This window comes from Osmerus mordax, chromosome 3 (assembly GCF_038355195.1).
Source record: "Osmerus mordax isolate fOsmMor3 chromosome 3, fOsmMor3.pri, whole genome shotgun sequence".
Taxonomy (NCBI): Eukaryota; Metazoa; Chordata; class Actinopteri; order Osmeriformes; family Osmeridae; genus Osmerus; species Osmerus mordax.
The window spans coordinates 6,142,371-6,154,948 of record NC_090052.1 but is presented as its reverse complement, the minus strand read 5'-3'; positions in this window follow the sequence as shown (position 1 = coordinate 6,154,948).

Sequence of the window (12,578 nt, the reverse complement as noted above, 5' to 3'; positions counted from 1 at the left end):
GCAAGTCCACAAATCACAAAAATAATCGGAGCATCTGGCTAAAAGCACAATTCCCACATCTCCTAAAGGCTTTTCTTCTCGACCTTTTTCGTGCAGACGTAACTGTAAAAAGGTTGAACTTATGAACATGACGCGCCCAAGGAATGGCTGCCGCCTAAGCGCCTATGCGGTCTCCCTGCCGCATAGGCTTATTACAAAGACTTTCATGCCCCAAATCAAAATTATGAGCCGACAGGTCTGTGGGGAATTGCTTTTTCTCCTAAAGGCTGCTCTCCTCAACCTTTTTGATGAACAATTCGCCGAGATGCAAAATGACTCACTAATTAAAAACACAGAGGAAAAAAGCTAGAGCTACAGTTGCTACTTTTTGAGTTCGGTTTTCCGTCACTTCAGAATCACGATCTAAAAGCTATACAAGTGCCAAAACGTTCACCATAATTCAGGAGTAGTGTACTTTCACAAACCCAATCATTAATTCTAGCTTAAAATGTGTAAAAATAGGACTTACCGAAAGTGGTTGCCTCCAACACGTCTATCACCCGATTCCAGTTGAAAACAACAATGGCCGCCGAAAAATAATTTATATTCGTAACGGCGAGCTGCGATTGGAAGCGAAATGAAACGGGCTAAAAAACGAGGTGGGGGCTTGGTCAGCACACATTTTCAAGAAAGCATGTGTGTTTCAAGGGAAGGCTGAGCCTGAGTGTGTGAGAATTTGGAGCACGCGCGGGGAGCAATTAGCCAAGCATGCATGTTTCAAATATTCAATAAAAATCGACTTTTCATCTTACAGTCAACTTTTTCTCAGATTTGTATACTAAACATTCTCAAGAGTCTTCATATGAACTTGTGATTGGATCAGAGTATCAGTTTTTGGCCGGCGGATGTGTTAAGCATTATTTTAGTGTCAGCGATAAATTCGATTTGCTTTATATCAATCATTTTTAGAGGTATGAAGTTGCCTTTGCACATGGTAACATGTTGTAGTGTCTTCCACGTGACACACGTTTGGTTGCTTTGTTGCAGATTTTGATTGGCTCTACCGGACAAACGGTTTTGAAAGTCAGAAATCCCTACGATAACTTTTGTGAGGCTCAGTCCGGAGATCATCTATGGCAATTCTGAAGAAAATTCGACCAAAAATGTAGGAGGAGTAGCGAAAAAACGTGTTTCCTTAATCTTTATTGTACAGAAAAATCCAATATGGCGGCCGTTATAGCTTCTAGAGGCTTTTTTGTTCCGTATGAGAAATAAGGCATATGTAAAGAATTTCAGAATTTTGGGACATGGCCTGCAAATTGCATCAATTTGAAAATTGACATATTGGGGCGTGGCCTGTAGCGCCACCTATTGTCTCACATGGCCCATGTTTGGTATGGTAGTTACTAATGGTCTGCAGTTTCAACATGCCAAATTTCACAACTTTTTACGGTACTGGTCTAGGGGCTGCCATTGACTCCCATGGGTAAAAAATAATAATAAATATAGCTGCAAGCAGCAATGGCGGATTACTCCTAACATTGCGAACCATTGAAAAATGTATATTCTTCACAAATTGTCACTGTATAGAAACATCCATGCTGTAGGCTTACCAATGGGATACCAAATCTGAACTGCAATACCATCAAGATCCACAAGGGCTTTTATTTCAAGCCAAGGAGTGAAGGGAGGGGGCTTGGTGAGCCTACCCATTCCAGAAAGCCTTGTATCTTTGAGTATCAGGGCGTGGCCTGTAGCGTCACTTATGGGTGATATTGGGCCATTTGTGGTGTGGTAGTTACTCTTGGCCTATACTATCAATGTTTCAGGATTTGGAGAACTTTTTACCGTTGCATCCAAAATCGGAAATGCAATACCATGAAGATCCACATGGGCCTTTGCTAAAGACCAAGGAATGAGTGGGGGCTTGGTCAGCCCACAATTGCCTGAAATGTTGTGTATGCGTCTCGCCAAGCTTGCTCGTGTGTCAAGGGAAAGGCTGAGTGTGTGAGAATGTGGAGCGCGCGCGCTGAGGAGCAGGGGAGACATTTCATTGGAAATTTCCTTAACAATTAGCCAAGCATGCATTTTTCAAATATTCACCAAAATTAAACTTTTCATCTTAAAGTCAACTTTTTCTGAGATTTGTGTACTAAACATTCTCAAGAGTCTTACATTTACATTTATTCATTTAGCAGACGCTTTTATCCAAAGCGACTTCCAAGAGAGAGCTTTACAAAGTGCATAGGTCACTGATCATAACAACAAGATAGCCAAAAAACATCGCGAGTAGCCAAAACATGAAGCACACATTGTGAACAACCAAAGTAAGTGCCAAAGGGAAGAACCATAAGAGCATGTAGTTAAACAAGTTACAATTAAACAACATGAACAGCTATAAGTGCAAGTGTACCTGTGGAAAAAAAGCAAGCAACAGTAATAAAACAATATATCACAGCGAGAACAACAATTTTAATCAGTTACCACTAACCACAAGAGCAACAAGTCTCTAAGCAAGAGTCATTGTGATCCTTGAGGAAACTAACATCGGGTCAAGCGAACCGTTCCTAAGTACCGTTGTACTCCCGGAACAAGTGCGTCTTGAGCCTTTTCTTGAAGGTGGAGAGACAGTCAGTGTCTCTGATGGAGGTGGGGAGTTGATTCCACCACTGGGGGGCCAGACAGGAGAAGAGCTTGTGTTGGGACCGGGCGGTCTTGAGCGGTGGGACCACCAGGCGGTTGTCTAAAGAAGACCTTAGGTGACGGGTGGGGGTGTAAGGCTGCAGGAGAGACTTGATGTAGACGGGTGCAGTCCCGTTCACTGCTCGGAAGGTCAATACCAGGGTCTTGAATCTGATACGGGCCATGATAGGTAGCCAGTGGAGAGAGATGAGGAGCGGGGTAACATGGGAGCGTCTGGGTAGATTGTAGAACAGGCGGGCCGCCGCGTTCTGAATCCTCTGAAGAGGGCGGGTTGCACATGCTGGGAGACCAGCGAGCAGCGAGTTGCAATAGTCCAACTTGGAGAGGACGAGTGCTTGGACTAGCAGCTGGGTGGAGTGCTCAGACAGGTATCTCCTGATCTTCCGGATGTTGTAGAGGGTGAATCTACACGACCGGGAGACCGCAGCAATGTGGGCCGTGAGGGAGAGCTCGTCGTCCATGGTAACCCCAAGGTTCCTGGCAGAGGATGAAGGGGTCACCGTCGCAGATCCCAGGGTGATTGAGAGATCGTGGGAGATGGAGGGTTTAGCCGGGATGATGAGAAGTTCTGTTTTGGCGAGGTTCAGCTGGAGGTGGTGCTCGGTCATCCAGGCGGAGATGTCTGTGAGGCAGGCCTCAATCCTAGCTGAGATCCCCGGATCGGTCGGGGGGAACGACAGGTACAGCTGCGTGTCGTCAGCGTAGCAGTGGTAGGAGAAGCCATGGGAGGTGATGATTGGTCCAAGTGAGGTGGTGTACAGAGAGAAGAGGAGGGGTCCAAGGACGGAGCCCTGTGGGACACCAGTGGAGAGCTGGCGAGGGCCTGACAGTTTGCCTCCCCAGGAAACCTGGTAGGATCTTCCCGACAGGTAGGATGAGATCCACTGGAGTGCAGTGCCAGTGATGCCCATCTCAGAAAGTCTGGCGAGCAGGATCTGGTGGTTAACCGTATCAAACACTGCAGAAAGGTCCAGCAGAATGATAACGGATGACCTGGAAGCCGCTCTGGCAGACTGGAGGGCAGTGGTGACTGAAAGGAGGGCAGTCTCTGTGGAGTGGCCAGTCTTGAAGCCCGATTGGTTGGGGTCAAGCAGGTTGTTCTGAGAGAGAAAGTTAGACAGTTGGTTAGATACAGCACGTTCAATTGTTTTTGAAAGGAAGGGTAACAGTGATACCGGTCTGTAGTTCTGGAGAATGGCAGGGTTAAGGGAGGGTTTTTTGAGTAGAGGGGTAACTCTAGCCTGTTTGAAGGCAGAGGGGAAGGTGCCAGAGGTGAGAGAGGAGTTTAGGACATGGAGAAGAAAAGTTATGATGGAGAGGGAGATGTTTTGAAAGAGAGGGGAGGGTATAGGATCAAGGGGACAGGAGGTGGGGCGATGAGAGAGAATGAGGTCAGAGATCTCTGCCTCAGACAGGGGAGAAAAAGAGTTTAGACATTTAGTTGGGTCAGTCATGGAGGGTGAGAGGGTAGGAAAGGTGGGTTTAGGGAACCGACTGCTAATGTCGGCGACTTTTTTCTCAAAGAAGGAGGAGAAGTCGTCTGCTGTCAGGGTGGAGGGAGGGGGTGGGGGAGGTGGGTTAAGAAGGGTGGAGAAGGTAGAGAAAAGTTTGTGGGGGTTTGAAGCAGAGTTAATTTTGTTCAGAAAGTAGAGGGTTTTAGCACCAGTTATGTGAGAAGAGAAGGATTTGAGGAGGGAGTGATACTTATCAAGGTCCAGACCGCCTTTGGACTTGCGCCATCTCCTCTCGGCCGCCCGAAGGGTGGACCGTTCTTCACGAATAACATCCGTAAGCCACAGGCAGGAGGGAGAAGATCGTGCAGGCCTGGTTGACAGGGGACAGAGAGAGTCAAGTGATGCAGTTAAAGTGGTTAACAAGGTGTCGGTGGCAGTGTTAGTGGGGTGGGACGAGAACTCGTCAATGGGGGGGAGGGAGGATGTTACAATAGAGGAGAAATGGGAGGGGGATAGGGAGCGGAGGTTGCGCCGAAAAGTTACAAGGGGAGGGGAGGTAGAAGGAGTTGGAGGGAGAGAGATAGAGAATTGGATAAAGTAGTGATCAGAAATATGCAGTGGGGTTACAGAGGTTAAGTCAGTGATACAGTTACGTGTCAGGATGAGGTCTAGCTGTTTGCCTGCCTTGTGGGTCGCCGGTGTGCTCAGCAGCGTCAGGTCGAAGGAGGTCAGGAGAGACAAGAAGTCGACGGCCTGAGTTCCTTGGAGGTGGATGTTGAAGTCCCCAAGGACTATCAGGGGGGTTCCATCATCCGGGAGGACGCTGAGGAGCATGTCCAGCTCCTCCACAAAGTCGGCTAGCGAGCCTGCTGGGCGATAAAGAGCAATTAAGCATGCTTTGATAGGATCAGTTAGCATCGCATAATGGTGTTCAAATGATTTGGCAGTAACAGGGAGTGGTGTGGATGTGTATTTAATATGTGGGGAAAGAAGCAACCCTGTCCCACCACCCCGCCCGGTTGAGCGAGGTGAGTGAGTGAAGAAGTGGTTGACGGAGAGAGCAGCTGGAGTTGCAGTGTTCTCAGGGCGGATCCATGTCTCTGTCAGCGCAAGGGCATGAAGAGAAGCATGAGATGCAAACGCTGGGATGAAGTCTGCCTTGTTCACAGCGGACTGGCAGTTCCAGAGCCCTATAGAAAGAGAGAGGGCAGGTGGAGAAGATCTGGATAGGTAGTGAAGGTTAGAAGTTGACCGTATATACTTTGTGATATATCTACGTCTACGGGTAGTGTAATGAACGGGAATGCTGAAGAAACACATGCTAGCTATGAATATGTTGTAGGTGGATTAGAACTGAACTTCATGAACTTGTGATTGAATCAGAGTTTTTTGACTAGCGGATGTGTAAAGCATTATTTTAGCGTTAGAAATAAATGAGATTTCCTTTATTTCAATCATTTTTTAAGATATTAATTAGCCTTCTCACATGGGAACATGATGTAGTGTCTTCCACGTGACACACCAAGTTTGGTGTTGATATTTCAAAGATTTGCTGAGATTTGATCAAACGTCCTGTTTGGTTGCTTTGTTGACGATTTTGATTGGCTGTACCGGACAAACGGTTTTGAAATTAAAAAATCTGTTGAAGAATTCAGTGAGGGTTGCTCTGACGATGATACTTGCCAATTCTGGGGAAGATTGGACAAAAATTGTCGGAGTAGTAGCGAAAAAACGTGTTTCCTAAATCTTTATTGTACAAAAAAATCCAATATGGCGGCTGTTATAGGTTTTTGAGGCTTTTTTGTTCCTCATGAGAAATAAGGTATATCTAATGAATTTCAGAATTTTGGGACAAATGGGATGCAAATGGAATCACTTTGTAAATGGACGATTGGGGCGTGGCCGTAGCGCCACCTATGGATACTGGTGCGTCATTTGTGGTGTGGTAGTTACTCCTGGCCTATACTATCAATGTTTCAGGATTTTGAGAACTTTTTCTAAAATGCATTACCATCAAGATCCACAAGGGCCTTCACTTCAAGCCAAGGAATGAGTGGGGGCTTGGTCAGCCCACAATTGCCTGAAATGTTGTGTATGCGTCTCGCCAAGCCCGCGCGTGTGTCAAGGGAAAGGCTGAGTGTGTGAGAATGTGGAGCATGCGCACGCTGAAGAACAGGGGAGACATTTCATTAGAAATCTCGTTAGCAATTAGCCAAGCATGCATGTTTCAAATATTCACAAGAAATCGACTTTTCATGTTACAGTCAACTTTTCCTCAGATTTGTGTACTTAACATTCTCAAGAGTCTTCATATGAACTTGTGATTGAATCAAAGTATCAGTTTTTGACCGGCGGATGTGTAAAGCATTATTTTAGCGTTAGCAATAAATTTGATTTGCTTTATATCAACCATTTTTGGAGATATGAAATAGCCTTTGCATATGGTAACATGTTGTAGTGTTTTCCTTGTGACATACCAAGTTACGTGTTGATATCTCAAAGATTTGCTGAGATTTGACCCAACTTCCTGTTTGGTTTCTTTTATTGCTGATTTTGATTGTCTGTGCCGGACAAACGGTTTATGAAATCAAAACGCCATGGGATAACTTTTGTGAGGCTTGGTCTGAAGCTCATCTCTGGTCATTTTGAAGAAGATATGACAAAAATTGTAGGAGGAGTAGGCTTTCAAAGGTTTTTGATACAACCGGAAATAGCGGAAAATCTATATAACCGGAAATTGACGTCGGAAACTCGTCTTGATCCAGGGAATCCAATGGTACCTCATCTTTGAAAATCAGTTAAACGGTTCAAAAGTTGCGTGTGTAAACACAAGTTCAACTTTGACCCATTGGTGGCGCTAGAGTGGTCTGATGGGATACATGAAACTTGGTGTAGGTATAGAAGGAACTGTCCTTAATGAGTGTGCCAAATTTAACAAAAAGTTATCCAAGGGTTCTAGGGGCTGCTATTGGCTCCCATGGAACTAGAATAATAATAAATATAACTGCAAGCAGCAATGGCGGATTCCTCCAAACATTGCAAACCACTGAAAAATGTATGTTCTTTACAAATTGTCACTGTAAAATTCCATGCTGCAGACTTACCAATGGGATACCAAATCTGAAATGCAATACCATCAAGATCCACAAGGGCTTTTTTTTCAAGCCAAGGAGTGAAGGGAGAGGGCTTGGTGAGCCTACCCATTCCAGAAAGCCTTGTATCTTTGTGTATCAGGGCGTGGCCTGTAGCGTAACTTATGGGTGATATTGGGCCATTTGTGGTGTGGTAGTTTCTCATGGCCTATACTATCAATGTTTCAGGATTTTGAGAACTTTTTACCATTGCATACAAAATCGAAAATGCAATACCATCAAGATCCACATGGGCCTTTGCTAAAGACCAAGCAATGAGTGGGGGCTTGGTCAGCCCACAATTGCCTGAAATGTTGTGTATGCGTCTCGCTAAGCTTGCGCGTGTGTCAAGGGAAAGGCTGAGTGTGTGAGAATGTGGAGCGCGCGCACTGAGGAGCAGGGGAGACATTTAATTAGAAATTTCCTTAACAATTAGCCAAGCATGCATTTTTCAAATATTCACCAAAATTCAACTTTTCACCTTACAGTCAACTTTTTCTGAGATTTGTGTACTAAACATTCTCAAGAGTCTTCATGAACTTGTGATTGTATCAGAGTATCAGTTTTGCACCGGCGAATGTGTAAAGCATTATTTGAGCGTTAGAAATAAATTAGATTTCCTTTATTTCAATCATTTTTGAAGATATTAATTTGCCTTCTCACATGGGAACATGATGTAGTGTCTTTCACGTGACACACCAAGTTTGGTGGTGATATTTCAAAGATTTGCTGAGATTTGATCCAACTTCCTGTTTGGTTGCTTTGTTGACGATTTTGATTGGCTGTACCGGACAAACGGTTTTGAAATTCAAAAATCTGTTGAAGAATTCAGTGAGGGTTGCTCTGACGACAATACCTGCCAATTCTGGGGAAGATTTGACAAAAATTGTAGGAGAAGTAGCAAAAAAACGTGTTTCCTAAATCTTTATTGTACAAAAAAATCCAATATGGCGGCCGTTATAGGTTATTGAGGCTTTTTTGTTCCTCATGAGACATAAGGTATATCTAATGAATTTCAGAATTTTGGGACAAATGTGATGCGAATGGCATCACTTTGTAAATGGAAAATTGGGGCTTGGCCGTAGCGCCACCTATGGATAATGGTGCGTCATTTGTGGTGTGGTAGTTACTCCTGGCCTATACTATCAATGTTTCAGGATTTTGAGAACTTTTTCTAAAATGCATTACCATCAAGATCCACAAGGGCCTTCACTTCAAGCCAAGGAATGAGTGGGGGCTTGGTCAGCCCACAATTGCCTGAAATGTTGTGTATGCGTCTCGCCAAGCAATGTGTCAAGGGAAAGGCTGAGTGTGTGAGAATGTGGAGCACGCGCGCGCTGAAGAGCAGGGGAGACATTTCATAGAAAATTTCGTTAGCAATTAGCCAAGCATGCATGTTTCAAATATTCACATAAAATCGACTTTTCATGTTACAGCCAACTTTTCCTCAGATTTGTGTACTAAACATTCTCAAGAGTCTTCATATGAACTTGTGATTGAATCAAAGTATCAGTTTTTGACCGGCGGATGTGTAAAGCATTATTTTAGCGTTAGCGATAAATTCGATTTGCTTTATATCAATCATTTTTTGAGATATGAAGTTGCCTTTGCACATGGTAACATGTTGTAGTGTCGTCCACCGATATACCAAGTTTAGTGTTGATATCTCAAGGATTTGCTGAGATTTGACCCAAGTTCCTGTTTGGTTACTTTTTTGCAGATTTTGATTGGCTGTGCCGGACAAACGGTTTAGAAAATCAAAACGCCATGGGATAACTTTTGTGAGGCTTGGTCTGAAGATCATCTCTGGTCATTTTGAAGAAGATATGACAAAAATTGTAGGAGGAGTAGGCTTTCAAATGTTTTTGATACAACCGGAAATAGCGGAAAATCTATATAACCGGAAATTGACGTCAAAGGGTGCGTTGAACTCGTCTTGATCCAGGGAATCCAATGGTACCTCATCTTTGAAAATAAGTCATACGGTTCAAAAGTTGCGTGTGTAAACACAAGTCCAACTTTGACCCATTGGTGGCGCTAGAGTGGTCTGATGGGATACATGAAACTTGGTGTAGGTATAGAAGGAACTGTCCTTAATGAGTGTGCCAAATTTAACAAAAAGTTATCCAAGGGTTCTAGGGGCTGCCATTGACTCCCATGGAACTAGAATAATAATAATAAATATAACTGCAAGCAGCAATGGCGGATTCCTCCAAACATTGCAAACCACTGAAAAATGTATATTCTTTACAAATAGTCACTGTAAAATTCCATGCCGCAGACTTACCAATGGGATACCAAATATGAAATGCAATACCATCAAGATCCACAAGGGCTTTTATTTAAAGCCAAGGAGTGAAGGGAGGGGGCTTGGTTGAGCCTACCCATTCCAGAAAGCCTTGTATCTTTGTGTATCAGGGCGTGGCCTGTAGCGTCACTTATGGGTGATATTGGGCCATTTGTGGTGTGGTAGTTACTCTTGGCCTATACTATAAATGTTTCAGGATTTTGAGAACTTTTACCATTGCATACAAAATCGGAAATGCAATACCATCAAGATCCACATGGGCCTTTGCTAAAGACCAAGCAATGAGTGGGGGCTTGGTCAGCCCACAATTGCCTGAAATGTTGTGTATGCGTCTCGTCAAGCTTGCGCGTGTGTCAAGGGAAAGGCTGAGTGTGTGAGAATGTGTAGCGCGCGCGCTGAGGAGCAGAGGGAGACGTTTCATTGGAAATTTCCTTAACAATTAGCCAAGCATGCATTTTTCAAATATTCACCAAAATTCAACTTTTCATCTTACAGTCAACTTTTTCTGAGATTTGTGTACTAAACATTCTCAAGAGTTTTCATGAACTAAAGGCAAACAAATCAACAGTTATTGGCCAAAAAACATTTTTGGTTCCTGCGGCCACGCCGATCACATGACACGATCACATGACACCAAATTGATTGGACATCCTCAGAAGACGGTTCCGAGTCATCTTACCAAGTTTGGTGTTGATATTTCAAAGATTTGCTGAGATTTGATCCAACTTCCTGTTTGGTTGCTTTGTTGACGATTTTGATTGGCTGTACCGGACAAACGGTTTTGAAATTCAAAAATCTGTTAAAGAATTCAGTGAGGGTTGCTCTGACGATGATACCTGCCAATTCTGGGGAAGATTGGACAAGAATTGTAGGAGAAGTAGCAAAAAAACGTGTTTCCTAAATCTTTATTGTACAAAAACATCCAATATGGCGGCCGTTATAGGTTATTGAGGCTTTTTTGTTCCTCATGAGAAATAAGGCATATCTAATGAATTTCAGAATTTTGGGACAAATGGGATGCGAATGGCATCACTTTGTAAATGGAAAATTGGGGCTTGGCCGTAGCGCCACCTATGGATAATGGTGCGTCATTTGTGGTGTGGTAGTTACTCCTGGCCTATACTATCAATGTTTCAGGATTTTGAGAACTTTTTCTAAAATGCATTACCATCAAGATCCACAAGGGCCTTCACTTCAAGCCAAGGAATGAGTGGGGGCTTGGTCAGCCCACAATTGCCTGAAATGTTGTGTATGCGTCTCGCCAAGCCCGCGCGTGTGTCAAGGGAAAGGCTGAGTGTGTGAGAATGTGGAGCACGCGCGCGCTGAAGAGCAGGGGAGACATTTCATTGAAAATTTCGTTAGCAATTAGCCAAGCATGCATGTTTCAAATATTCACATAAAATCGACTTTTCATGTTACAGTCAACTTTTCCTCAGATTTGTGTACTAAACATTCTCAAGAGTCTTCATATGAACTTGTGATTGAATCAAAGTATCAGTTTTTGACCGGCGGATGTGTAAAGCATTATTTTAGCGTTAGCGATAAATTCGATTTGCTTTATATCAATCATCTTTTGAGATATGAAGTTGCCTTTGCACATGGTAACATGTTGTAGTGTCGTCCACCGATATACCAAGTTTAGTGTTGATATCTCAAAGATTTGCTGAGATTTGACCCAAGTTCCTGTTTGGTTACTTTTTTGCTGATTTTGATTGGTTGTGCCGGACAAACGGTTTAGAAAATCAAAACGCCATGGGATAACTTTTGTGAGGCTTGGTCTGAAGATCATCTATGGTCATTTTGAAGAAGATATGACAATAATTGTAGGAGGAGTAGGCTTTCAAAGGTTTTTGATACAACCGGAAATAGCGGAAAATCTATACAACCGGAAATTGACGTCATAGGGTGCGTTGAACTCGTCTTCATCCAGGGAATCCAATGGTACCTCATTTTTGTAAATCAGTCATACGGTTCAAAAGTTGCGTGTGTAAACACAAGTCCAACTTTGACCCATTGGTGGCGCTAGAGTGGTCTGATGGGATACATGAAACTTGGTGTAGGTATAGAAGGAACTGTCCTTAATGAGTGTGCCAAATTTAACAAAAAGTTATCCAAGGGTTCTAGGGGCTGCCATTGACTCCCATGGAACTAGAATAATAATAATAATAATAATAATAATAATAATAATAAAACTAACAATAACAATAGGTTTCCTCCTTACGGAGGAATCCTAAATATAACTGCAAGCAGCAATGGCGGATTCCTCCAAACATTGCAAACCACTAAAAAATGTATATTCTTTACAAATTGTCACTGTAAAATTCCATGCTGCAGACTTACCAATGGGATACCAAATCTGAAATGCAATACCATCAAGATCCACAAGGGCTTTTATTTCAAGCCAAAGAGTGAAGGGAGGGGGCTTGGTGAGCCTACCCATTCCAGAAAGCCTTGTATCTTTGTGTATCAGGGTGTGGCCTGTAGCGTCACTTATGGGTGATATTGGGCCATTTGTAGTGTGGTAGTTACTCTTGGCCTATACTATCAATGTTTCAGGATTTTGAGAACTTTTTACCATTGCATACAAAATCGGAAATGCAATACCATCAAGATCCACATGGGCCTTTGCTAAAGACCAAGCAATGAGTGGGGGCTTGGTCAGCCCACAATTGCCTGAAATGTTGTGTATGCGTCTCGCCAAGCTTGCGCGTGTGTCAAGGGAAAGGCTGAGTGTGTGAGAATGTGGAGCGTGGGCGCTGAGGAGCAGGGGAGACATTTCATTGGAAATTTCCTTAACAATTAGCCAAGCATGCATTTTTCAAATATTCACCAAAATTCAACTTTTCATCTTACAGTCAACTTTTTCTGAGATTTGTGTACTAAACATTCTCAAGAGTTTTCATGAACTAAAGGCAAACAAATCAACAGTTATTGGCCAAAACACATTTTTGGTTCCTGCGGCCACGCCGATCACATGACACCAAATTGATTGGACATCCTCAG